Source organism: Thermobia domestica, chromosome 9 (assembly GCF_964235325.1).
Source record: "Thermobia domestica chromosome 9, izTheDome1.hap1.1, whole genome shotgun sequence".
Classification (NCBI taxonomy): Eukaryota; Metazoa; Arthropoda; class Insecta; order Zygentoma; family Lepismatidae; genus Thermobia; species Thermobia domestica.
The window spans coordinates 19047422-19074998 of record NC_137462.1 but is presented as its reverse complement, the minus strand read 5'-3'; the positions used below and the strand labels follow the sequence as shown (position 1 = coordinate 19074998).

The 27577-nt window shown below is 37.0% G+C and overlaps 1 protein-coding gene across 2 annotated transcripts in view; it reads left to right on the top strand.

Annotated features, from left to right (window-relative positions):
- Window positions 1–3412: 3412 nt before the first annotated feature.
- The window catches only part of LOC145694443 (uncharacterized), a 75719-nt gene continuing 51554 nt past the window's right edge, over window positions 3413–27577 (top strand). Inside the window, exon 1 of one of the 2 annotated variants that reach the window (XM_081770685.1) lies at window positions 3413–3433. The gene's annotated coding sequence lies outside the window, so the exon portion shown is untranslated. Of the gene's footprint in view, window positions 3434–15962; window positions 16064–27577 lie in introns of those variants that run through there. The other variant, XM_081770684.1, reaches the window with a different exon arrangement.

Sequence of the window (27577 nt, the reverse complement as noted above, 5' to 3'; positions counted from 1 at the left end):
CATGCTGAAGAAAGTACTACATACAGTCTTGTTCATAAACTCCTGGCCACTCACGTGTCTTTAATAGGATGTAATCTTACAACGATGGGGGCGCGATGACTCAGTGGTAAAGCGTTCACCTCCGGTGCTTAGGGTCCCTGGTTCGATCCCAGCTCGCGCCGTGTGAACTTTGTGGTGGACAAACACCGTGCTCGTGGGTTTCTCGGGGTTCTCCCGTTTACTCCCACTATCTTCATTTCCACCATTTCATTCATTTCTCATAATCACCGTCTCCTTTAGCCCAATCGAGTTAACCGTGGGACGTAAAACTTAAAGATTTCATTTCATTTTCATTTTTGTAATCTCACAACTGTCCTTAGAACAATCCAAGAGCTTGAGTTAAAATACAGATCTTTAATAGCTAAGGAGCACTAACATTTGTTTCGTTACTTTCGCGTTTGGATAAAGAGTACAGAGTTTGCTAACGAGAGGTGGTTAACAGGCCCGTAGCCAGCCCAAAAATGTAGGAGGGGCTGAAGTTGGGGGAACGATCCAACCATATTATAGTTCATTTGCAAGCCTACCGTGAAAATTTTAGGGGGGGCGCCCCCCCTAGACCATCCCTAGATACAGGCCTGGTGGTTGACGAGAAGTGTTTGAACAAGACATAAAGCAGTCTTATTTCTCACTTTTTTGTTTTTAAATAATTATATAACGTGGGAAGCTCAAGAATAAAATTCGAGTTTCTGCCCCCTGAACATGGGATTTTTTTAAAAATTACATTTCAGTTTCAGGACAGCAGCAGCAGTGCCTTAAATTCTTTTCAATTCTTTCGGAAATTGTATGGTGGGCCCATTGCATGCTTCACAAGTTGATTTGAAAGGACAATATTTATCACATTTCAAAGCCTTAACAAATATATTATTTGTGAGGGTGTTAATAATATACATCTGAAATGGTCCAAAGTATATTTTCGTTTCATTTAAGAGTTATTTTTAATTTTATTTATTTATTTTTATGTAGTGTGAACCTGTTTCATGCCTCATTTGTGCAGTACATTCGTATCTAGATCCCAGTGGTGTATTTAGGGGGGTTATCGGGCTCAAGATTCCCCTCCCGAAATAAATTTGTTAGTTTTTCGCATTCCACGTTCAACAATAATCCTTCTTACCATTTCTAAGAATTTCATTGACTTTCCATTTTCTTATGCTCTTTGTTCAGAAATAATACTGTATTTGTCAAATTTCATTCCATGTAAGAACTGCGTTCTTTTTTCTTTATTTCGTCCATTCTACTCTTCTCAGGCCCGTAGCCAGCCCAAAAAATTAGGGGGGCCCGGTAGAAGTTAGGGGGGGCCCGACCCAATCATATCATACTTCATCACCATATTATAGTTAATTTGCAAACCTAATGTGAAACTTTTAGGGGGCCAGCCAAAGTTTAGGGGGGCCCGGCCCCCTAGCCCCCCCGTGGATACGGGCCTGACTCTTCTGTTTCTTAGTTGTTACTTTCGTTCGTTTCTTCCACCGTACCGTCGTCGGTAACACCAAAACTAAGAGGAGTTGATAAATGAAACTGGTGTTCCACACCAACTTGCACGGATTTCAACATAATCGGGACTTTAGTTATTTTAGCAAAGGAATATTTACACCGTTTAGGATGAAGAAAGGTAAATGTTTAAATTAAAGAAAAACAAGAGGGAGGAATAAGTAGCCGTGGAAAATAGGTAGGCCAAGAGGATGCTTCCTTTTTCTTTTATGAATAGGTAGAATAAAAGGTTAGATTCACTGCTAAATTTTTGTGTGAATCATATCACGTAAGATTCACCAGTCTGCAATTCTTGCCATTAAAACTTCAATTTTTTGAATAAATTAAAATATATTTAATTCTCAAAGTCAGGTGGGCAATTGCCTCCCCTGCTTCTCCGTGTTGTCCATAGCCCTCCCCCCGAAACAAATATCTAAATACGCAACTGCTAGATCCTAATTACATGTGTCTCTTTCACCTCTCTTCGCGACCCTGGACAGGCACGTAGCCAAGGGGGGGGGTCCAGGGAGTCCGGACTTCCCCCTTCGAGACCACAAATGAAAAAAAATAAGGAAGGACGAAACAAAATGAAATGAGAAAAAGAAGGATCAGCGTTAAACATTAAAACCTACAGGAAGCTTTTGGTTACTTTTTCTTATGAGGAGCTTTGTATTACTTGCAATACGTGGTGGCGAGGTGAGCATAATATTCTGGAAGAGCCAGGGAATTTGAAATTTCTAGAAATGTTACTTAATTCTCAGAATTTCTGCTACTAGGCAGGAAGATTTCAAGCTAGTACCGTTGTGTAACAGCGTGGACATTTTTTATCATAATTTTTCGTCATCGCATCCTTGCAGTGTCAAACATGATATTTCAAAAACAATTTTCTACTGCTCCTTTACCTGTCATTTGGAACAGACACTAGTTGACGGAATAGTAAAAACAAAAAAATATATGGAAAGAAAGTTCTGTTATTATTTGATTCAACAGAGAAAGGGACGCAGATATTGTAAAATATTTTACAAGATATTATTGAGTATGTACTTTTTATAATAGTGAATATGTACTTTTTATAATAGTTGAGGTCATAATGAAAGGAAAATTGTTATATTTGAATAAACAGAGGAAGACTGTAAATACATTATAAAATCTTTTTCAATACGTTTTTTTTATTATTATTATTTTACTCGAGATTTCTTCATAGTTTGTTCTTAAAATACTTACCAACATATCCTCTTTTTATTGTCCTAACAAACCAATATATGTTGATAGTAAAGTAGTTTAGACGGATCGAGCTCCTGGGCCTTCAGAATTTCTTGTCACTTCCTCCCCCCCCCCCTCGGTACGAAATCCTGGCTAAACGAACCAATATATGTTCCAGTAAAATAGTTTTCAATGGTCGAATCCCTGGTGTGATGACCACACTATTTCATGATTCGGACCCCCCCCCCCCTTCACGCAATCCTGGCTACGTGCCTGCCCTGGATGCTCGGTATTTATTATTGAACGCATAACAAGAACACATTATATAAATAACACATAATATTATTATATATGTATATAATTATAGAACATTATTATTATATGTATTAGAACATTATTATTATGTGTATTATAGAATATTATTATGTGTATTATATAAATAACACATAATATTATTTTAAAAAAATAGCTTTTATGAATGTTATTCCAGCCTGTTTTCAATGTAATCTGTAATAACGAACAGTATGTTAGAATTTGCATTGAGATTCACTTAACTTACAAAATAAATACGATGTAACTTTCCTTATTTTATTTCTTCACTAGGACGAACTTAGAAAGTTCTCTAACAGATGGCAGTGGCAACAAAATAAACGTCACGTTGACGCACGAAGACGACGCTTCAACTGTTTTCTTTTTTTCTCCTATATTTATACGTACAATAGTTGTGAGTATTTTATTTTGAATTTCAGCAAATACTACTCTTTCATTTGTGGTGTATGAGTGAATACGTAAATTTTCTAGTGTTGTGACGTAGATCCACATGAATGGCTGGCGTTAATCACATGATAGTACTCTGCTTCCGCTACTCGCAAGTTCTTCTCTCACTCGGTGTTAACGAGAAGGAATGTTGCGGTAGGACGGAATGTGGCTCTTGAGTAACTCTTTGAATTAGGAGCACATAACTTGGAAAGAGGTAGTGACTCCTCGTCTCATGAATAGACGATTCAGTCACGTAATCTCTGATGAAATAAGGCAATGTCAAGGTGACCAGACGTCCCGTTTTAGCCGGGACAGTCCCTTATTTTCAACCGTTGTCCCGTTTTTTTTCTGATTCTCAAACGGGACGCCTAAATGTCCCGTTTTTAAGCAAACATGACCCAGGTACCCCGTAATTATTACTCAAAATATAAATGGTCAATGCTAATTCTACACTCTTCCGTACCAACACTCATTGGGAAGGTTCAGCCGTGCCTAGAACTTCTGAATATTCAAATGAGAATTGAGTGTTCTGTGGTTTAAGTGGGAATTGAGTAGGAATTCTGAGTGTTGAAGTAGTTGATACTTAAGTAGTTGGTAGTATTCTTCGGTGGTACTTAAGTTAGAAACGCTGTGTTATCATTCTTACTTATGTATTTTGTAAATTGAAAACACTGCTGAGTCCCAAAATGCAATGTGGAAGCCCCCCCTTTCGTCGCCGATTCCTATGCGTCCCGTTTTTGAAAGTAAAAGTTCTGGTCACCTTGGGCAATGTGCAATTTTCAGGATGATAAATGTTGATGAAAATTTAGAGTCCAAATAATCATTAGGAGGTAAACTCCGTACATGTGCAGAATAGACCTAATTTCAGTAGTGATCGAACACTAGACATGTTATTATAGAACTAAATATAATTAAAAACCTAAACATGTCTAAGTAAGTGGAAATGTCAATATTTTAACAGTGTTTCTCAAACTTTTTCGAACTGAGGATACTTTTATTACTCAGAAAGCCAAATATTTGGTTTAACGTCTTTCACAGCTTAATATCTCACCATTATACCCTTTAGGTTAAGGGAGACGGATGAGAAAAAGCAAATGAGTGATAATAGAATAATTGGTGGAATGAAAAGTTGGGACAGATGTTGTCCACCACAAGCTTACTTGGCTGGGGATAGAACCAGGGACCCCATGCATGAAAGGTAAGCACTCTAGCACTAAGCCACCCTACGTATTCGTAGAATAAATATTCCTTTTATAATTAAAAACTACGAAGAATTTTATATAAAAATACATCTATATATATGCCTTTTTATAGTACCGTACAAATTTATATAAACTAATATCTCCACACTTGATTCTCAACTGTAGTGTGTGATACACAATTTGTACTGAATTTTTTTTTTTCACTAATTTGAGAGCGCTGAATCGAATGATAATATAGGGGCACGGTGGCTCATTGGAGTACATGGTTCCAAGTTCGATTCCCAGTGGGAGAGGCTGTAGAATTTCTGCGTTTGTGTCCCCGTCATTATAGGTTACTAGAAAAATGAGTAAAATGAAATGAAATCTTTGACTTTTATGCCCCACCGTTATGCCGGTTAGGCTAAAGGAGACAGTGATAATGAGAAATGAATGAAAGGGTGGAATGAAGAAAGTGGGAGGAAACGGGAGAACCCCGAGGAAACTCACGCACACGGTGCTTGTCCACAAAAAAGTTCACTTGGCGGGGACTGGGATCGAACCCGGGACCCCAAGCACCAGAGGGGAACGCTCTACCACTGAGGAGTAGAATTAAGTAACAACCTAGTAACAAGTAGTTAAGCAAATTAATGAGGCACGTTCGGTGAATCAGTTAACTTTAAAAAAATTTAAACTAAAAGCAAAATGGAAAAGCACTTACCTCTGGAGCGTAGGATTCCTGATTCGATTCCCGGTCAAGTAAGTTTGTACTTTTGTTTCCTCCTACATTCCCATTCTACGAGTTCTTCCCTCCTTTAGTCTAAAGGACATAAATGTGGTACGTTAAACTGAACGTTTCAGTTTCGTTTACAATTTTGAACTAAAAGAAAGATCTTCAATAGCTAAGGAGATTAATTTCGTTCACTCCCGCTTGTGGGTAAGAGTGCAGGTCTCTTTGAAAAAATGAAATCTTTGAGGAGACGATGATGATCAGAAATGAAGAAAGTGGCAGGAAACGGGAGAACACCGAGGAAACCCACGCGCACGGTGTTTGTCCACCACAAGGTTCACTTGGTGCGAGCTGAGATCGAACCAGGGACCGGAGGTGAATGCTCTACCACTTTTTTTTATAAAGTTAACTGACTCACCGAACGTGACTCAATAACTTACTTGAACTACTTATTACTAATTTTACTAGCTTTACTCGTTTAACTCGCTTTACCAGTAACTTAGAACGACAGGGACACGAACACAGGAACATCGAGGACAATTGAAATCACAAAGGCTCTCCCATCGGGAATCGAACCCGGGACCCCATACACCAAAGGCGCACGTGCTAGCCATTAGACCAGCAGGGAAGGTACTGAGCCACCGCGGCCCCTCTAGGCCTCTGAAGATAAGTGGGTGGCCAGAGTTTTTTTTTTTTTTTTTTTGCACAAGACTGTACAAATCCTGTATAAAGATTACGTAACTTCTTATACGTAAATCAGCTTCAGCATTCGACTCTGCAGAAAATACATCAAGTACGTTACGCACTGTCACATTGTATTCAATGCGATGCTCAATATTGTAATAATACCATGAACTAAGAATTTTTTAAAAAATATTACTTTTATTTATAAAAATTATAATGGCAATTTGGTAGGCGAAAATGGAACAAAGTTTTTTTTTTTTTTTGTAATATCTTAACTGTTAGATACGTACATAACATTATTTTTAAAAATCACCAGGACAATATTTGTAATCAAGAAATCGTTGGAAGCAGAAGCAAAATAGTGCAAAATCATCTGTAGTCAAATAACAATGTCTTTTAGTAGTAATTAACAATTTTGATAAAACCACGAAAAAGACGAAGGCAAACCCCAAGGTAAATTAAAGTTCAAAAATATTTAATTTTTACATCATTAGATAACAACATTTTTCAGAAAATGTAATTAGGACTTTCCTAAGATTTTGTAAATTTTTATATTGGGTATTGGCAAAGTAAAAAGGAAAAATAATTAAGGCAAATGAGGACGATTGTCCATATAAAATAACCAAGTTTGAAAGTAAAAGATCTTTCTGCATTCTGGGTCCTGCATCCAGCATCGCAATGGAATGGTCTATACGAAATTACAAACACCGCAAGAGAGACCATTGTCTGGTCAAAACCAAGCAAAATATGCAATAAGGTGGAGTATAACTACAAAAAACTTTAAGGGCCTTATGCAGAGTCGTTCTGGCGCGTGATTAGAGCCATACTAAAGAGTTTGACTAACATATGTTTCCTGCAGTAGTCAGGCCTTTAATATGACGCTAACAGTACGTGAAAACGACTCTGCATAAGGCCATAAGAGTCTATTTTTCATATGTAACATGATATTAGGAGATCTCGGAAAGTAACAGGCAAATTTAAATGTTTAAATATTTAGCTTATGTTATAATTGGCCTAGCATTAAGTAATTCTAAAATTATCTGTTATACAATTAAACTAACCTACTATATCTGGTTTTAAACTCAATACTCTTGATTATTCACACTCAAATAATTATATTGTTACAAAAGACTATATACACTATACTACGATTATAAGCTAATTGAGTCATCAATAAAATATTATCATTTGTAACAATATAATATCCTGGATCCGTCCTGGATCCGCCCCTGGAGTAAGTTCCTTCATGATCTTCGTTTTGTCTCGCAAATTACCTCTATTTCTAACGATTACTGTTTTTATAACTTGCGGTGGAACGGTATTCTAGGCTGGGTCAACGATGCTCCCACCCTTTAGTTATGCATATGGATTTCACAACTCATGACAGGTAATGTAATCCTGGAATTTTTGGCACGTATATGCTCAAACCTTTTCAAAATTTTAGTATATGACCTTAAAACTCCGAAATTAGGAAAGACTATCCACAGCAGGACTGCTCATTGGAGTTCGACAATATTTATAAAAAGTTCCTTATGAACAAACAGGTACGAGAAAACACTAGCATCTTAAATTACTAATCTAACAAATCAACATTTAAATATACTATCAACGTTAACTGACAAGTAGGTTGAAACTCTGAAAACCTGGCAGCTACAATCGAGAAGCAACCAACGTTCAGCTTGAAATGGCTGACTCAAGGAACGTTTAAAGCTTCTTTCTGTGCTGTGAGAAGCATTGTGTGTATACATTGAAAGGAAAATCGAAAGCGAGCGTTGAAGGGCGAGGGCATGCCCTTCAACAAAAGAACAGACAGAGGAGAACGAACTCTCCCGTTATCGATTGGATTGTGCAAGCATTTAGAACCCAATGTCCTCCTACATGGACACACCACCACAGGGAAATATAACGCTGGAAGAGGTAGCAGTACCACAAATATATCGATATTACGTAGCCGTGTGCGCTTGCGCAATGTGTTTCGTTTCGTTTCTTTTTCTCACTCGCTGGCGCTGAGGTCGCTGTAGATTAAGGCAGTATTGCCATGTCTGTGACTTTTCACTCCTATGTTCTTTTTTCTTTTTTTCTTTTTTAAAATACTATCCATAGATATTGATTGATTTTAGTAAATGCATAGTCCATATATGCTAATTTAAGATTCTTACTCCAACCAAAGTATGAAATAAGAAATATATAGCTGAAATGGAAAGCAACTATAGTTTTCAATTTTTTTTTTTTTTAAGTTATTTCATTTTATTTGTTTCTCTATCGCTTTAAGGACTACCTGAAAGTACCGTCGTAGAATATCGTATTGACTGCACTAAAATGTAAGAATATTAAAATTTGCTGCAATAACGACTGTAGAGGGGACGGGCGTACCCCCAATCACCTCATGGGGACATATTGTGTTTGTTGTAAATAATAAGTAGGTAAATTATATATAAAGGTATTATTTTCGGTATACAAAAAGTAGTCGCACTCGTCTCCCACAAATTTCTCTGATCCTTCTCTTTCCCCACCAAAGAAAGTAAAGATGGTGTCGTCACTGATTTGCTGCCTTTGGACAACACTTCAATGCATCCTCCCACATCCTCATTCTACCATCTTTTTCACTCACAATAATCATCTGCCTCCTTTAGTCCGGTGGTATTCAACTTTTGTTTGTGTACAGGGGCGATCCACGGGAGGGGATCGTCCCCCCAGAAGAGGAAGGTTTCTTATTTTGTATATAAATAAAACCTATCCCAGGGTTTGGGGCTCTTAAAAGTGGTTCTAAGTAGCAGTATTACAACCCCTCCCCCAGAAGTCCGTCCGTCCTGGATCCGCCCCTGTTTCTCTATATTACTCAAGGTATTATTTCATTGAAGAGTGTATCCCACATGTTTCAACGATCCTTAATTCAAATTATAGGTAACTATAAACAGGGACATTACGCAAAAATAATGAGAAAGGTCTGGAAGCTTTGGGAAATGTGAGTGTGGAGAGCAATGGAGAGAATTGGCTGGATCGAACGGAAAACGAATGAGTGGGTGTTAGAAGTGGTTGTGTAGTAGAAAATAACAATTTTAGATATTATTAAAAAGAAGAGAAACTGGTTGGGACATTGGCTAAAACTCTATCATAAGGGACGTGCCAAAGGGTATGGTGGCAGGAAAGAGAGAGAGAGGGGAAGAAGACTACTATTAATGGACGATATCAAACAGAAAAATCGTACGTGAAGACGGAGAGATTAGAGGAAGGCCGTGGAGCATGGAAGCTTCCCTGTTGCGGCAAGTGACCTGCCAATAATGGCAGAATACCTATGATGATGATGTCAAAAGGAAATTATATAATTTCTTATTTTTTAGTTAAATAACCCAGTTATCCTACTGCATAAATAGGAGAAAAATGCTGTAAATTTGTCACAGTGAACATGGAATAAATGTTATAGTCTACTTTAGTACAATATATTATGGGGATAAGCGTACGCTAGGCTGAATAGTAAAGAACATACAACTATGCGACATAAAAAAAATCGATATGTTTGCATTGTATTATCCAACAGATATTTTCATTAGAATCATAGATAGTTTCACTTTCCGACCTAGCAACACTGATTAAATCCAACGGGAAAACTCGGCTTTACCACTCTACGTATAATAGTTGTGAGGTGACACCTGTGGTATAGGAAAAATATGAGGAAAAAGGTCTTCTGGACAAACACTCGTGGTACGAAAAGTTACGATGCGCGATCGTCAAAGTAGGCAAATAGAACGTTACAAGAGGTAATCTGGGTAAGAGTATTGTACTATATATGTTCGTGTGCGTTTATCCTGCAGCTAAGGTTGCCAGATTTTTCAGAAAGAAAAAATCTCATGATTTTTAGGAAAAAGAGAAAAAACCGGAAGGTATGTGATATTGAAAATTTACGTTAAGGTTGGTTTAAAGGGACAAGTTTTGCCGATAGATGTCACTACAGTCTTCCTATCTCTCCCATGTATTTTTTACCTTATGAAAATTTACAATTTTTTTTTTTATAAATTTCAACCTAGACACTTCAAATTTTTAGAGAAGGAACTTCATAACCTATTAAAGGGAACAAACCGTGCCGATTTTTTATTTAGAATTTTCTTCATTGTTGAAATGGCTTGATTGTTGAAACGGATATCCAAATCTTTAACGATTAAGCTGTTTCAACAATGAAGAAAATTCTAAATAAAAAATCGGCACGGTTTGTTCCCTTTAATAGGTTATGAAATTCCTTCTCTAAAAATTTGAAGTGTCTAGGTTGGAATTTATAAAAGAAATTGTAAATTTTTATAAAAGGTAAAAAATACATGGGAGAGATAGGAAAACTGTAGTGACATCTATCAGCAAACCCTGTCCCTTTACACTAGGGTGACCAACCGTCCCGTAAAAACGGGATTGTCCCGTTTTTTCACTACCATTCCCGGTGTCCCGAAAAATTTTCCCGGGACGCCAAAATGTCCCGTATTTACGTACATTAAATACAAGAAAGCTTTCCAATCTAAAATTTCTTAATTTATATTATTATTTTCTTATCGCATAGCTTAGAAAATACTAATATTATTATTTTCTAGGCTATGTGATTATATTGGAATATGTCTAATTACTGAACAACGTCATTACGACGTTTGCGATATTGAATGTGGTGGCTGCAGTTTTCCCTCCAAGACTCCCACTGCGCAGACGACAGTGCAAGGGGCTGAAAGTCTTATGAAAAACAATACTCTCTGTTTCGGGCGGTGGAAGACTGAGGTGCTGTCACCAGTATAGTACAGTGTTTCCATGATTTGACTAAGATGTAACATACTGTCATTTACGAAAGGGGAACAAAAGTAGAGAACCATAAAAGTGAAAGTAAAAAGAAAACTAGCAGTAAGTGAAATAATGTTTAAAAGTAAGAAAAAGCAAATAAAGGGAGTTGGAATCCGATGCTCAGAGTAGTTTGTTATGAATTCTGCCACTGACAGATTTTGTTGATTGACAGATATTGATGAAGGGGGGCGCGGTGACTCAGTGGTAGAGCGTTCACCTCTGGTGCTTGGGGTCCCGGGTTCGATCCCAGCCCCCGCCAAGTGAACCTTGTGGTGGACAAACACCGTGCTCGTGGGTTTTCTCGGGGTTCTCCCGTTTCCTCCCACTTTCTTCATTTCACTCATCTCTCATAATCACCGTCTCCTTTAGCCTAACCGGCATAACCGTGGGGCGTAAAACTCAAAGATATTGATGAATGTTTTACATATATTTTAGTAATGTTTTCAAAATTTTATTTTTTGTTAGTTGCTGATAGTTACTTGTTATTTAGTTAATTCCACAACCTTTTCAATAGGTTTTAAAATGAAAAAGTGTAAATTTGCCCTTTTTTGTGAGAGATACAGAGAGAGAGAGAGAGAGAGAGAGAGAGAGAGAGAGAGAGGGAGAGAGAGAGCAAACAGAGAGGCAAAAATATATATTTAGGGGAGTAACCTATCCAAACGTAAAAAAATGTCCCGTTTTTTCTAGTTGAAGATTTGGTCACCCTACTTTACACTAACCTTAAACAAACATGTATAGTTTCACATAGTAACGCAGAATACGTTTGGTTGAAAACTAAGGCAGTTTTACTAAAATAATAATAATAATAATAAAAAGCAGTTCATACCTCGGTGCTGAAAGAGACACCACACTAAGATTCAACAAACCAAATTTATTACGCAAATCTTTATTGGCTGTCAAGCACTGGCGTCTCTGGCATGTATTTTTTTTTGGGGGGGGGGGAGAGGGCATCAAAGAAAGTGATTTAAATGGTACTACCTAGCCCAACCTGTTTATTATCTTTGATTCCTTTATGCTTTTTACCTTTATGCTTACCTTCACGGACCCCCTAAGGTATATCAAGAACTCTGATATATAATCGTTCCTTAGCCTGAATAATGTAGATTGTCTCTCTTTAACAGTTCCACTTTTTTTTTTTTTTTTTTTTTTTTTTTAACATTCAAAAAACTTGCAAGGCACATTGAAATTCAGAAACACTTGGAGTTCTGCTTTTATTAAGAGGTTCTAATTTCCAAGAACAAAAAAAAAAAAAAAAAAAAAAAAGTCAACAAACTCTCCCTCTTATTGTTACACAGTTGCCATCGCGCCGTCCATTTTCTGTAGCATATGGCATAGTCACCTTTGGAGATACATTTCAGATACTGAAAAATAGCACTTCCTAGGGATGATCTACTGGCAAGATGGCTTCCATGAATTGAATCCTTGAGGTTTGAGAACAACCAGATTCGGGACTATATCTGGTGAGTAGGGTGGTTGTGGCAGAAGTTCAATTTCGTGGTCAGCCAAGAATGAGGTTACGACATTAGTACGGTGTGGTGATGCATTGTCCAAGTGGAGGATGATATTGGCATTTGCCATTTGTGATCGTGTCTTAGTCAATTTTGGCAAAAATTCTGTATCCAAAAGTGTAAGAAAATACGCGCCCCCTAATATTATGTTTTGTTTACGAACACCCTGTAGGGTCAAAAAGCGAGGCCTGTAATACCTGTAATAAAGTTTGTAGAATTATAATACTAATAAGTCGGAAAAAACACATTTTATGTAAAAGCACTTGGGAGGTAGGTCTAGGCAGGAAAAGAGGGAAATCTCCATTCTAAACAAACAAACAAACAAACAAACAAAAAAAGACGGAAACTTCTCAATGTCTGATTGGTTTGGAATTTAATGTCCCTTCCAGCACCGAGACTATGAGACGTGAATCTACTTTGCGTGTGATCGGCACCACTTAAGCTTCCATCGGTAATCGGACCCAGGTTTAAATATAACAAATTACTTTCAATCTTACTAATAAATCATAATTGACATAGAGATCTCGGTCGCTCACCCGGGCACTGACATTTTTCTGCTTACCTTTCTTCTTCGAAAGTATTTCTGTTTTCTTCCTCAAGAGTTACTTAATTGGAATTTTGTTTTGAGATATCAAATTGCTGCAAACGACGTTACCTAATCTTCACATATATTGAAAACTATCTACGTAATTCGATGTAATATTTACCTAAACGTCTTTTCAAAATTAAGTCCTTGAAAATAGTCAAACTTTCAATTTCTTGTAACATGGTTTCTATTTGTTCGAAATGCGTCATATCCAAGAGCGCCGACCCTGGGGGGGCCGAGGGGGCATTGCCCCCTACTGTATTTGTGAATATACAATATTTGGATCATTTGAGTACAATTTGTCTTAAAATCTTCACACACACATACACACACACAGAGGCGGATCTAGGATATGATCAAGGGAAAGGCAAAACTATAGTTTGCAGTTTTATCCAGTGTAAAGCAGGATTGAAGCCCATTTTATCCAGTGTATAATTGAGCGTTAAGGAGGGAGGGTTAGGCCCCTATAGCTTCTTCTTGGATCTGCCTCTGTATATATATATATATATATATATATATATATATATATATATATATATATATATATATATATATATATATATATATATATACACCTTTTGTTTCTTTTTCTTGAGGGCAACACTAATGAGGAATACGTTCCTAACATCCGTTCCTCCTAACAGAGTTTTTCGTATACTCTTCAAAATCACAGAAAAAAAGAACTTGCATCTCTATGTCCCCTCAATTGGCTTAGTACCCTCGCCTAACTCAGCCTAGAAAATGGGCTGGAGCGTACCTTCGATCCTAACATGTAAATACAGTAAGCGCTCTTTAATTTGGCAACCTATGGTTCTGTAATCTGGTATCGATCGATCTACAAGAATATTCAATTAAATAAATCTTGAATGTTTGAAATTCATTTTACACTCATTTCGAACTATAAATAAGAACAACATATTAAAGCCGCACAGTTGCTGGAATGACGAAATGTACTTTGTACAGTCTATTTATATCTTCTGCACAGGTTCAGAAGGTGCGTAAACAATTGAAACATGTTTCAGTTGTTTGCATTTTCATCCAGAGTGATTTATCTTCGGGTTTTCCGTTAAAACTATATTCAGATTCTATAATCCGGCCAGAGATAGAGTGGGTCAGTGGGCCGTAGGTCAACAGGGCGTGACCCACTACGACCTATCACCTACTGTGACCCACTCCTCTCAGTGCATTGTAGACAGCATCTTCTGAACACGGGTGAACTTGTCTATGTTTTACTTTTAAGGCCTTCATTTTGATTCCGTTTTCATCTATTTCTATTTATTTACCTGAGATAAGTATATCTAATTGAAAAAAGAACTTCAGGCACTTTTGGATGTTGATATTTGTAATTGTAATAAGAGCAATAGGACTTACTATTTAGCTTTTCGAAACACAGTCGAATTTTACAGTTTTTTTTCTTTACGTTACCTTGATTTGAAACTTTCAAATTTCATCCCGTTTTCCACTGAATGATACCTGCAATTCAAGAAGGAAACAATTACATATGATAATCAAATTAAAATTCATCATAATATGACCCATGACAAACACTTCCCTGTTTTATATTGTAAAGGTCAGATCCACTGGTATTGTAACAGAGCGATGCTGAGCGATTGACCGTAGGAATTCAAACTCCGATTAGTGATAATTTCATAGCCTTGTTTTGTGACAAGTGTAAACTCTTTAGTCATTGAGGGAGACCCGGGTTCGATTCCCGGCGGGAGCTCTTGTGGTTCGGATTCCACATTAATCAGTAGGTCCACGTCTCATATAGCCTCGCTGCTGAACGGGACGTAAAACTCAAAATCAACTCAACTCAACTCTTTAGTCATTGAAGAGGAGGGCATGGATCATGGGTCAGAATTGATGACGGGTTTTCGTGGGTAGTGGTTCACGGTGAGTTGTGGGTCCAGTGGTTCGCAGCAATGTTTCTTTCAGAAAAAAGTTCGGGGGGCACACTTAGTATTTGGAGCGGCACATTATTTTCACAGGGTGCTATTCTATTTATTATTATAGTATAGAAGTATTATTTTGGTCTTCTCCAGAGGGGCACTTTCAGAGCTCCGGAGGGACAGTGTCCCCCCAAAAAAGTCTGGAAGAAACATTGGTCGTGGGTCAATTAGTCATGGGTCAGGTTTTCATTGACCCAAAACCATCTCTGAGTCCGGCACGGTCGTGGTTTGAAATGTGGCAGATTAAAGAGCACTCTCACTGTATTGTTAAATTCTATTGTTCAGAAATACATAGCAGAAGACTTGGAGGAAAGCAGACATAAATTTTTTTTAAGTATTGTCCACAAAAGAAGTCTTGTACACAAGCCAAACAACATGAAAAGGAAATGTCCTAATTCCAGCCGGAAGAGTTTTTTTTTAAATATTTTTTTTTTACTTTAACTGCTAACTTGTGCCAAAACCAAAAACACATGGCGCCTACAGGACATTTAAGCCATTAACTTTTTTTTTTTTTTTAAAAAAAAAAGGTCTTTGCAGCAGTTATGCAACAGCGCAAAATGGGTCCTTATTTACGTTTATTATTTTTTTTCTTCTTTTTCGTTGATCTGTCATTTAGTAGTGAGACTTTTGACGTATGACTCAGAATGTACTGTGACTCGCCTATCGCCCTTTCTTTCAGCAGCACTGCTTCAAGACGGCTAAACGTTGGTGTGTGTTTTGAATTCTTAAGGAATTAATTGGCATTCGTAATAGAGGGCTATTCTTTAAGGCAACATTTCCTTATAGGCTTTTACAATGCAGCAATTCGCATATTCCTTTTTCAGACAACTCAAAACACCAATTGACAAAGAATATAGTGACGTCTATTCGTGTGTACTGCGCTCTGGGAAGAATGAAAGTAAACTAGAAGTTATTCCTGATAAAATAACGAAAACGAACCGAACCTTGTAAACGTTCGAGATAAGAGATTGTTTACTTTTCTTTCTTTTTTTTTTTATATGTATGAAGAAGTAAGTGGAATCAGTTTGATAATGTAACAAAAAGAAATTGGAACGTCATTTCGTAACTCGTTTGATAGGTGTCGCTACAAGTCAACGATACGGATACGCCCCAAGAACATTTCTCTTGGTGTTGGTTGCCATAAGTAGGTAAGTGTTATTTTGTTTTAGTTTTATTATATAGAAATAAATGCTTTATGATTAAGAAACGCTTATAGATTAATTTTGAGATTAATGTTCTAATCAATGTTGCTTACGAAGTGAGAAAATTCTTGTCTTGAAACCAGGACGACAATTACATTTTTAAAAATCGAGACGGGACCAGAAATATGACATTTCTCGTCTCATTTTCAAGGCAATAATTGAGACGAGACGAGAAATTTCTTGAGTCTCGCGGGCAGCACTGATTTACTCAAGTCATAGCTTTTTAAATAACTGTTCTTGTGTTAAATGATTCATTAAAAAAAAAAAAACTATAAATTTATAAAGTTATTGTACGTACCTAATGAAGAGCATTTATTAACGTTTAAAGATATAGAAGTAATTACACAATATACTCTAATAATACATATAGTTTAAATGTTGTTATATCACGCCTTTCATGGTATATGTGCCAGGGCGCCCATCAGGGGGGGGGCAAGGTGGGGCGCTTGCCCCCTCAGGCCCGTAGCAGCCCCAAAATTTAGGGGGGCCCGGTACAAGTTAGGGGGTTGGCGACCCAATCATATTAGACTTCATCACCATATAATAGTTCATTTACAAGCATACCGTGAAATTTTATGGGTGCCAGCCAAAGTTTAGGGGGACCCGGCCCCCTTGCCCCCGTGGATACGGGCCTGCGCCCCCTCTAGAGGAAATTGTACTTCGGAAGATCGAAAACCCAATACATTTTTTTAGAATAGCTACCGCAAAGTTTGAGACTACATTTAAAATGTCGCTTATACTTGCCCCCCCCCTTTGGAAACCACAACATAAGCGTCCTTGTATATGTGGTAGTACAGAAGGATTATATGATCACTTTAGATGCAATTAAGAAAACAATCAGAGCAATTAAGAAAACAAATTTACAAAATGAAACGAGATAAAAAAAATGTAACGAACAGGGAAACGATTGATGTAGCATGAAAAATTGATCTTACACATCATCTGTACTCTTTTTCTTATAAGGGGGCACGGTGGTCTACTGGTAGAGCGCTTACCTCCGGTACGTGGAGTCCCGGCTTCGATCCCCGTCCAAGTAAGCTTTTGGTGGATAATATCGTGTCTATGAGTCTTCTCGGGATACTCCCGTTTCATCCCTCACTTTTTCCCACCAATTTTTCCATTATCATTACATTGCTTCAATCATCGTCTCCGTTAGCTTAAAAGGCATAAAACAATCTATTCTGTCATTTTCCCCTGAAAATATAGATGGAAGTATTTACAATTACTTATCGTCTTTACGGGCGCAGTGGCTTGTAGTGTTGGACACCGAAAATTGGACCCATCCCAACAAAAATTTTTGGTTGTGTGCCTATCCTCTCCTTCCCGTTCATTGCTTTTTGTCTAATTCTTTCTGCGATTTCAGATGCAGCATTTAATGCTCATATCTTTAATAATAATAATAATAATAATAATAATAATAATAATAATAATAATAATAATAATAATAATAATAATAATAATAATAGAATTAATTTATATTTATTTCATTTTAATAAGATTTTGCGTATCACTTCTTAATAAAACTTAATCAATATTTCCTATTCAATAATCAGGCCCGTATCTAGGGGGTCTAGGGGCCCGCCCCCTCTAAATTTTTGCTGGGCCCCCTAAAATTTTCACGGTAGGCTTCCTAATGAACTATAATATGGTGATGAACTATAATACGGTTGGATCGTGACCCCCCTACCTTCAGCCGAGTTTCCCCTACATTTTTGAGCTGGCTACCGGCCTGTAAATAATTATTTTCTATTTTGTGGGAATTAATTTAACACCTGTTTGTTACAACATTCGTAATATTTGTATATACTGTAATTAAGAATGTAGTTTATTTCTATTTAATAACTTACGTCACCGCCCTTGTTCGCTCTTCACGTTTTCCAGGTTGAGAATCACTATATTAGGGGGAACTGGAAAAAGTTCGTTGTGGAAGATGCCCAAAGTACCCAATTCAAATTTGGCGTTGTTCTGAATGTTCTCTTCAATCTTTAATTAAGAGCTCCTTCGTGACTAAGCGGTTAGCATACGCGCCTTTGGCGTGGGAGCTCCGGGTTCAATTCCCGGCCGGAGCTCATGTGGTTCGGATTCCACGTTAATCAGTAGGTCCCGTCTCATATAGTCTCGCTGCTGAAAGGGACGTTAAACACAAAATCAACTGAAATCAATCTTTAATTAAGACCTATAGTAAGTTCTACTGAGGTCTGTAAGTTTGATGTAAGCCGTACATATGTCAAGGATCAAAATGTTTTATTCTTTTTCGGAAGTGTTATTCATCTTGAAGCTTTTCATGACGTACACAGTGTGACAATTAAGAAACGAGACTGGGAAAATGAAATCTTGCGTTCTAACGTACAACGTTTATGCCCTTTAGGCTAAGAGAGACGGATGATTAAGGCAAGTGAATGATGATGGAAGAATCGGCGGAATGAAAATGTGGGAAAGAATGGGAGAACTCCGAAAAAACCCACGGATAGATGTTGTCCACACCACAAACTTACTTGTCCAAGGGTCGAACGAGGGACCCACACACACCAGAGGTAAGCGCTGGGCCACCGTGCCTCCTAAAACGAGGCTGGGCCTGTTGAAAATAAGTGATTGGCAAATAAAATAAAGTTTCTTCAGTTTATTCAAAATAGTTTCTTGCGAGGTGAGCTGAAAATTTCTGCACGTGTTTTCAGTGTCATACGTTAAGATTCACCAGTACGGAAAACTATCGTGCCGAAATTAACATCGCAGTAAAAGGATAATTCTCGTTTCCTAATTGTTGCATTGTGTACATGTAATTGTTATATTTAGTTTTAGCTCACCACCAAAATTTCGATTTGCCACGTAAAAACTGGATCTAGAAGGTAAAAACTGGAGGGGTAACCAGAACCCAGATTATGATAGATAAATCATGAATTTACTATAAACTTTCAAAAAAATATATAAATAATAGTTTCAATTAGTTTTGCCACTTAAAAAACTGGGGGCCTAGGTCCCCCCGGCCCCGGACTAGATCCGCCTCTGCTGTTTCTTTTCTCTATTTATTTTCTATTTAGAAGTTTTTCTTTTACCTTAAAATATATTGTCCAGGGTACTTTAAGTATCTTCTTCTCCTATTTCACATTTTGTTGCCAAATGTTTATCTTGCTTAGATTTCTTGTTTCCTTGCGTTGAAGATTCAAGTGTTCTGTTGTTCCATTATACATCTAAGCATAATTTATATTTTTTAAAAAAATCTATAACATATAAACATATTTGCTAAGGTAGCCTATACGGACCGGTTTGGTACAGCCTCTTGTTTCAGGAAAATCTCTCTGATGGGATCATTTAAAATAAAATAACGGGAAGGCATGAAGCTTAAAGAAATAATAAACACTTCTCAGCAAAGTATACACACTTATTTATTAAAAACTAAATTACAGTGTAACGGTTTCGACAACTTAACGTTGTCTTCATCAAACACTAACTGAAAGAGATATCTTTAGAGCATAGACATTGAGTATAGTAATAGTTTATAATCTTATTTTAATTTAACATACTTATTTTGTAAATAAAGAAATTAAAAATCTTCTAAATAGAGCCTGCGACTCCATTTTATTCAGAAATGAACAACAAAAATTAACAACAATAACGTGCGTGGACCCGGCTCTATTTTACAGCTTCCATCCCAACATTCATCTGGTGGAACTAAAGAAATACTCTGACAAACCTCAGTCAAGATAGAATGTCACGAGTTCGAATATGGGATTTTCTGATATGGAAGTAAGCAAGCTATCTGTGACCACCGCACCACCTGGAAGCTATGAAATCAGAAATACTTAACTGATGCAAGAATAATGTAAATCAAAGGAATAAAGTATGATCTGTCAGGAAAGTAAATGTACACCTATTTTTCGAGTCTGGCATTCCTGCGCTCCATCCGTGGAGAGTATGAGAATTAAATCAATCAAATGTTTACTGAGGGGCAAAAAGAAAAGCTTAATCTGAATAAGACATTGCAGAGGGGCACAAGCTGTGAATACGAATAGTGCATTGTGTAAATAAAGGACGACACCGAAAGAGAAAGCCAGAAACAGCTGTTAAACTTACAAAAAAAGAGTAAAAATTGTCGAAGTGGGAACATAAAACACCAATACAACAAATACGCCGACAACTAAATGGTCACCATGCCATGATCTTGGTGTAGTGCTTAAGGTACTGGCTTACAAATGCAAAGGACGCAAGTTCGAATCCTCGGCAAGGACATTTTTAAAAATTTTTGTTAATAATACATACAAATCATGAGAGATGGTAAAAGAGGTCGTATTTAGTTTTTCGTAGCAATTATTATTGGTAATGTTTAGTACTGATAATACTTTTTGTCTTTGCGTATTGCTTTTGTTCTTGTCTTCATTTCGAAAGAGAAGAATATCCGAACAAATGCCACCAAAATTCCTCATATTTTGAATGTAAACGCCATTTGCAATTAGTAAAGAATAAAAATTGAACGTTCCGAAGTAGCTGCAAAAAGTAAAAGGAAAAACATGGAAGTCGACCATACTCATGGTTACTAAAAATACAATTTCTACATGCCTTACACCTCCCGACCACGTTTCTACGTTAGCAAGTAAGAGGCTTGTGTTTAGGTTAGGCTCGTCAATACGTTTTGCAAAGGGGCCCGGTTTAGCTCTGACGCACCACAGGTGCGAGAAGGGAGAAAAACACTTTTTCTCTCTCCCTCTGTGTCTATTTATCTATCTATTTGTATATATATAAGGCTATTTGTGAATGCCATAACCACCCTAATTTTCAGCGGATTGAGACGAAACTTGGCACAAACATTAATTGTTGAAATATCTTGATGAGTTCGTTAACCAGAATAATCAGATGAAAATGTTCAAAATGGTGGCCCTTCAAACTCTTAAAAAGTTCCAAGGGAACCAAATTTCGCCCATAAATAGGTATTCAGAAAGTTTGAATAAATTTTCCTCTTTTACTGAAATATTCGTGTGCAGAAACTTATTGAAATATTGGACCCGATTAATCGCCTAAAGAAGGTTCACGCCTTTTCGCTACGGTCAGGTTTTTTTTTTTTTGCAGGAGGGGGTTATCTTCTTATTGGAACAAGATGATTGTTACTGATGATATGAAATTACACATTGAAAGTGAAGAAACTTGTGTAACGTGTTATTTGAAAGAATAATATAATAAATGTGCATTCCTCTAACACAGAGAACTCATGTATTTCGAGTTCGGGAGCCTGAATGGCGAGGAGTGTTATTTGATTTGCTTTTTAGTAACACATTGCATTGCAAATAAAGGTAGGCAACATTAGTGGTAAGTAAAATAATAATAATAATAATAATAATAATAATAATAATAATAATAATAATAATAATAATAATAATAATAATAATAATAATAATAATAATAATAAATAATAATAATAATAATAATAATAATAATAATAATAATAATAATAATAATAGGTGTTGTTTGTGGCAAGGCAATATTTTCCTCAGTTCTTCTTCAAACGTAATGATTGTAACGCCATATCTCCCTTACAAACAAAATATTAGCAATTTATATCGAGAGAACGGGAAACTGTAGAGCGATGGGACCAACGTTGGACAGTATGCACTCATAGTACTCAGAAAAGTAAGCGATTTCAATGCAAAATGAACGAAGAGTCATTGTCATGGGTACTCATGGGGCCACGGCAGAGCCCTCTTTAGGCAAAATGTCGATAGCTTATATCGAGAAAACAGGAGGTGATACTGGGATGGGACCAACGTTGGACACCGTGGACCTATAAGGCGCATCGAAAAAATTAGGGAGGCGGGCGCCAGCCAGCTTTACTTATTTCCACATAATAATATAAAATTATATTGTCGAAATACACACACGAGTTAGCTACTAATATTTCATATTATTATTATTATTATTATTATTATTATTATTATTATTATTATTATTATTATTATTATTATTATTATCTACAGCGTCTTTTCATTACGTGAGCATGTTTGACATGAAACCAAAGAGAAAATCCATCCTGTAGCGAAAAGAAACAATACTTTCTCTCAAATGGATAAAATATCAAGCCGAGATTGATTCGAACTCGCATGGACGGCGCGAAAAGCCAGTGCTTTGTCCACTATTTTTTTAACTGACTCACCGAACGCGTTTCAGTAACTTACTTATTGCTAATTTTACTTGCTTCACTCGTTTAACTTGCTTTTTGTAATAACTTATAACGACAGGGACACGAACACAGAAACATCGAGAACAGTTAAAAATGATAGATGCTCTCCCGCCGAGAATCGAACCCGAGACTCCATACACCCAAGGCTCACGTGCTAGCCTCTAGACCACCGGCGATAGCAACGCTCACTTCCTGTGTCGTTAGGGATTACGACCACTGTCTTGCCAGCTATCACTTCTGTGGGTTGTATACTATGATCACATGTTTCTTCTTTGCTGGAAGAGTAAAACCTACATTATATGTAATACATGAGGTATTTAGACCTACATGCTCTTTATATAATGTAATAAAAGGGTCATGGTGTCGGATTTTAATACATGACGTATTGCAGTATACAACATGCTTTGCATTACTTGTTTGTTTGTAGACAGCTACTAGCTTAGTGTTCTGAAAGGTTGTGTATAAACTAGGGATAACCCGTTCCGGAATTATTAGTTTTCGGACTCCCGAAAGTAAAGCCGGACAAATTCCGGAATTTGGAAAATTCCAATTTTGTAATAATTTCGGAATTAATTTCGGAATTATTAAAAATCCGGAATTTAGAAATTTCTGATTTCGTTAACATTCCGGAATTCGGAAAATCCGGATTTTTTCGAAAGTCGGAGTTTTTCTCAATTCCGGAATTTTCTAAATTCCGGATTCTTTCCGAGTTCCGAAATTCTTCTGAATTCTGGAGTATAACTGAATTCCATAATTTTGCGAAGTCCGGAAAGTGAAAGTTCCGCTTCCGAAAAATGAATTTATTTTGGTTAATATGAATCGTGGCAGAAATAAGTCTTTGACCAGGTAATGGCGACTGCTTTGAAAGAAATGGGGAGTATGAGAATTCAATCTGTCATATTTGTAGTTTCGTGTGGAGAAAGAACGAACTTGTGAACCAGGGGTTTAAGAAAAACTCAAGTTATTAATATAAACTTTGCCGACTTCATAAAAGAAATACGAAAGACATTTTGAATCGAAAAATATAACATACAAGTTTGCAAGCGGAGACTAAGAAACCTAACGTAACCAGACTAAAGACGGATCGTTTACCGCGTAGCGATCGCTGTTCAGTGGTCAAGGTGCTTCTGCGAATGCACGTTGCAATTTTTTTTTCTTACTTTAGAATTTTTGATGGCGATTGATCAGCGATAACATACGTTTTATTATATTCAGATATTTGAATACTCGGATGTTTCAATACTTGAACTATCAAATCTTCAGGAATAATAATAGTAATAATAATAATTATTATTATCTCGTAGAAGATTAAAAGCTAGAAGCTAAATTATCGCTCAGGTCATACCATTACAAGGAGAAACGTGACATTTGGAAAGAGTATTTCGGTTTGGTTTAATGTTGCTCACGAGAGGAGGAGTTTCTCATCTCGTTTCTAAAGCAAATAAAATAACATGAGAATTAACATTTTACATTCGAGACGGGTCAGGGCTAAATCAAAATTTTCGTCTGTCTTTGGAGACGAGAATCGAGACGAGACGAAAAGTATCGTAAACATTTCCCGTCTTGTCTCGATTCTCGAAATAGTGTATGTCCATTCTTTAAGTAACAATTGCTCTGTAGACTGAATCTCATAGTCTATTTCGTTACATTGTATTTCAGAGCTCATTGAATTATGCTCTGTGTAGGTATTTTTGTAGCAAAGCTTTTATATTTACCTCTGCATATTCTAAAAATTAGTTTATTATATGCCTTACTGTCGCGTGATATTCAGTTATATTTATTACAGTTATTTTCCTCAAAACATACTTTCTACATGAAACTTCAATAAAAGGTTCAAGTTTAAAATGTTGGTAGTTGCAGAGGTGTGTCTTGAAGGTACGGAACCCTTTCCCCGAAATCTCTACTTTTAAGTAAGTTTTGCCAAATTTCAGGGCAAGTTTAAAACTATTATTATTATTATTATTATTATTATTATTATTATTATTATTATTATTATTATTATTATTATTATTATTATTATTATATCAACTCCATGTATAATCTTTAAAAGATATACGGTTTGTATCTGAATAGTAAAAGCTAATTGACTGTCGATCTCGGTCGTCTGGAAGTCTTCAGGAGGCAAGGACATCGGTCACGTTCTGGGTTTGAGTTCCGAAGGGGCAAGTATTCGGGCTCGAGCAAAAAATTGTTAAAAGTTTTAGGCTTCATCCAAACATATTCAAAACAGCTGGGACCGGGTTTGGGCTTCTCAACGGCTCGAGCGGCTCGGCTTACAGCTCATTCAATATCGAACCGAATCGAGAAGTGAGCCGAGCCAACAGCTCACCACACCGAGCCGATTTGAGCTATCGGCTTAGTTGAGCTGCGTCGAAACGTGCTGATGAACTAGTTTCAACTTAGCTGGCTCGAACCGGTTCACATGAGCCGAGTAGGTGACCCATCCCAACCGAGAAAGCTCGAGCCATCGCCTCAATTGAGCTGAGTCGATGGCTTGTTCCAACTAAGCCGGCTCGGGTCATCGGCTCATCCCAACCGAGCCGACTCGAGCTGTTCGCTCATTTGATACGAGCCGAGCCGGTTGATATCACTACCCGAGTTGGTCTTCTGCTTGAGCTCAAGAATTCGACCTTGGAGATCTCAGCCTTGATTTTAAGAACTACAGTATATACTTATATTGGTGATTACGACATTTGAGGCTGTCTCGTAATAATAATAATAATAATAATAATAATAATAATAATAATAATAATAATAATAATAATAATAATAATAATAATAATAATAATAATAAACTCTTGTCTTCTCGTTATCTAGACGAGACGAGATACACTAAAATTGCCCCACGAGATGCACTAAAATTACGAGATGAGACGCACCTCTGTCGTGAGCAACACTAAAAGTATTCCACATTACTGCTTACATTTCTCATGGCTTTTGCTTTCCAGTCTGATCAGGCCAATATTTCAAAACGAGTTAAAACGAGCTGAACGAGCGAGAGAGCCATTATCAAACTCAACTCAACTCGAAACTAGACCTCGAAAACAGCGACTTGGCTCGGAACTCAATTCAAGAAAATTACCTTTGACTCGACTCAAATTGTACTCGAGTTGAATTGAATTTTGGCTCGACTTGTGCTCATCCCTATTCGTGTTTGTATTTTATGTTTCCACTTCAACAATGTCTACTTCAACAATGTCTACTCTTTTTTCTCCTTTTACCTATTGAACTATTGAACTTGCACGGCGAAATTACTGTATAATACGATATCATTTCTGTAATTTTACTCCATTGTATGTTATTTAGTTTATTAATGGGCACTAAATTGTCTCCAGATCAACGAATTAATTAACTACGGCATGCACTTTGGTGGAAATATCATTGCAATAAGATTATTGGTTCGTTCCAAACATGTTCATGTAATGATATTTCCACCAAAGTGCATGCCGTAGTTAATTTATTCGTTGATCTGGAGACAATTTAGTGCCCATTAATAAATTAAAAAACATACAATGGAATAAAATTACTAAAATGATATCGTATTATACAGTAATTTCGCCGTGCAAGTTCAATAGTATAATAATAATAATAATAATAATAATAATAATAATACATTTTCATCGGTCATGCGCGGAAAGTGAGAATTAAATCAATCACATGTCAAGTCAATGTAAGGAGAAAAGCCTAAACTGAATAAGACATTGAAGCGGGTCACAAGCTGGGAATAAGAATAGTGCATGGTGTTAATAAAGGACGACACCGACAGAGAAATCCAGAAACAATAGGTAAACGAAGAAAAAAAAGAGTAGAAATTGTTGAAGTGGAAACAAAATACAAATACGAATAGAGATGAGCAGGAGTCGAGCCAAAATTCGACTCGACTCGAGTTCAATCCGAGTCGAGTCAAAGGTATTTTTCTTGTAGTACTTAAAATTATACTGTAGTTCTTAAAATTAAGGCTGAGACCTGCACGGTCGAATTCTTGAGCCCAAGCAGAAGACCAACTCGGGTAGTGATATCAACCGGCTCGGCTCGTATCAACTGAGCGAAGTTGTATTACTATACATCTGCTTCCGCCCCTGTCAAATCTGGTCGATCTCGTTGACGCGACATATTTGCTTTTTTTATACCCCTTTCTTCGTTTACTGAACGAAACAGTAACTATTCTGAAATATACTACTGCGCATGCCTCGTAGATAAATATTTCTGATGCCAATAGTCCAAGGAATGTTCTTTTTCTTATTCCCAGCATGGCCCTTTTATTACATTATATGAAGAGCATGTAGGTCTAAATACCTCATGTATTACATATAATGTAGGTTTTACTCTTGCAGCAGAGAAGAAACATGTGATCATAGTATACAACCCACAGAAGTGATAGCTGGCAAGACAGTGGTCGTAATCCCTAACGACACAGGGAGAGAGTGTTGCCCTTCCCGCTGGTCTAGTCGCTAGCACGTGCGCCTTTGGTGTATGGAGTTCCGGGTTCGATTCCCGGCGGGAGAGCATCTATGATTTTTAACTGTTCTCGATGTTTCTGTGTTCGTGTCCCTGTCGTTATAAGTTATTAGAAAAAGCAAGTTAAACGAGTGAAGCAAGTAAAATTAGCAATAAGTAAGTTACTGAAACACGTTCAGTGAGTCAGTTAAAAAAAAAAAAGTGGACAAAGCACTAGCTTTTCGCGCCGTCCATGCGAGTTAGAATTAATTTCGGCTTGATTTTTTATCCATTTGAGAGAAAATATTGCTTCTTTACGTTACAGGTAGTCCACTCTTTTCGTATTTTTCGCTGTCGTTCACAGTTAAAGTAACTGACTATTATTCTTTCTACGAATGATGGATCTTCTCTTTGGCTTCATGTCAAACACGCACACGTAATGAAAAGACGCTGTCGATAATAATAATAATAATAATATGAAATATTAGTAGCTAACTCGTGTGTGTATTTCGACAACATAATTTTATATTATTATGTGGAAATAAGTAAGGCTGGCTGGCGCCCCCCCCCCTATTTTTTTCGATGCGCTTTATGGGTCCACGGTGTCCAAAGTTGGTCCCATCCCAGTATCACCTCTCGATATAAGTTATTGACACTTTGCCTAAAGAGGGCTCTGCCGTGGCCCCATGACTACCCATGACAATGACTCTTCGTTCATTTTGCATTGAAATCGCTTACTTTTCTGAGTACTATGAGTGCATACTGTCCAACGTTGCTCCCATCGCTCTACAGTTTCTCGTTCTCTCGATATAAATTGCTAATATTTTGTTTGTAAGGGAGATATGGCGTTACAATCA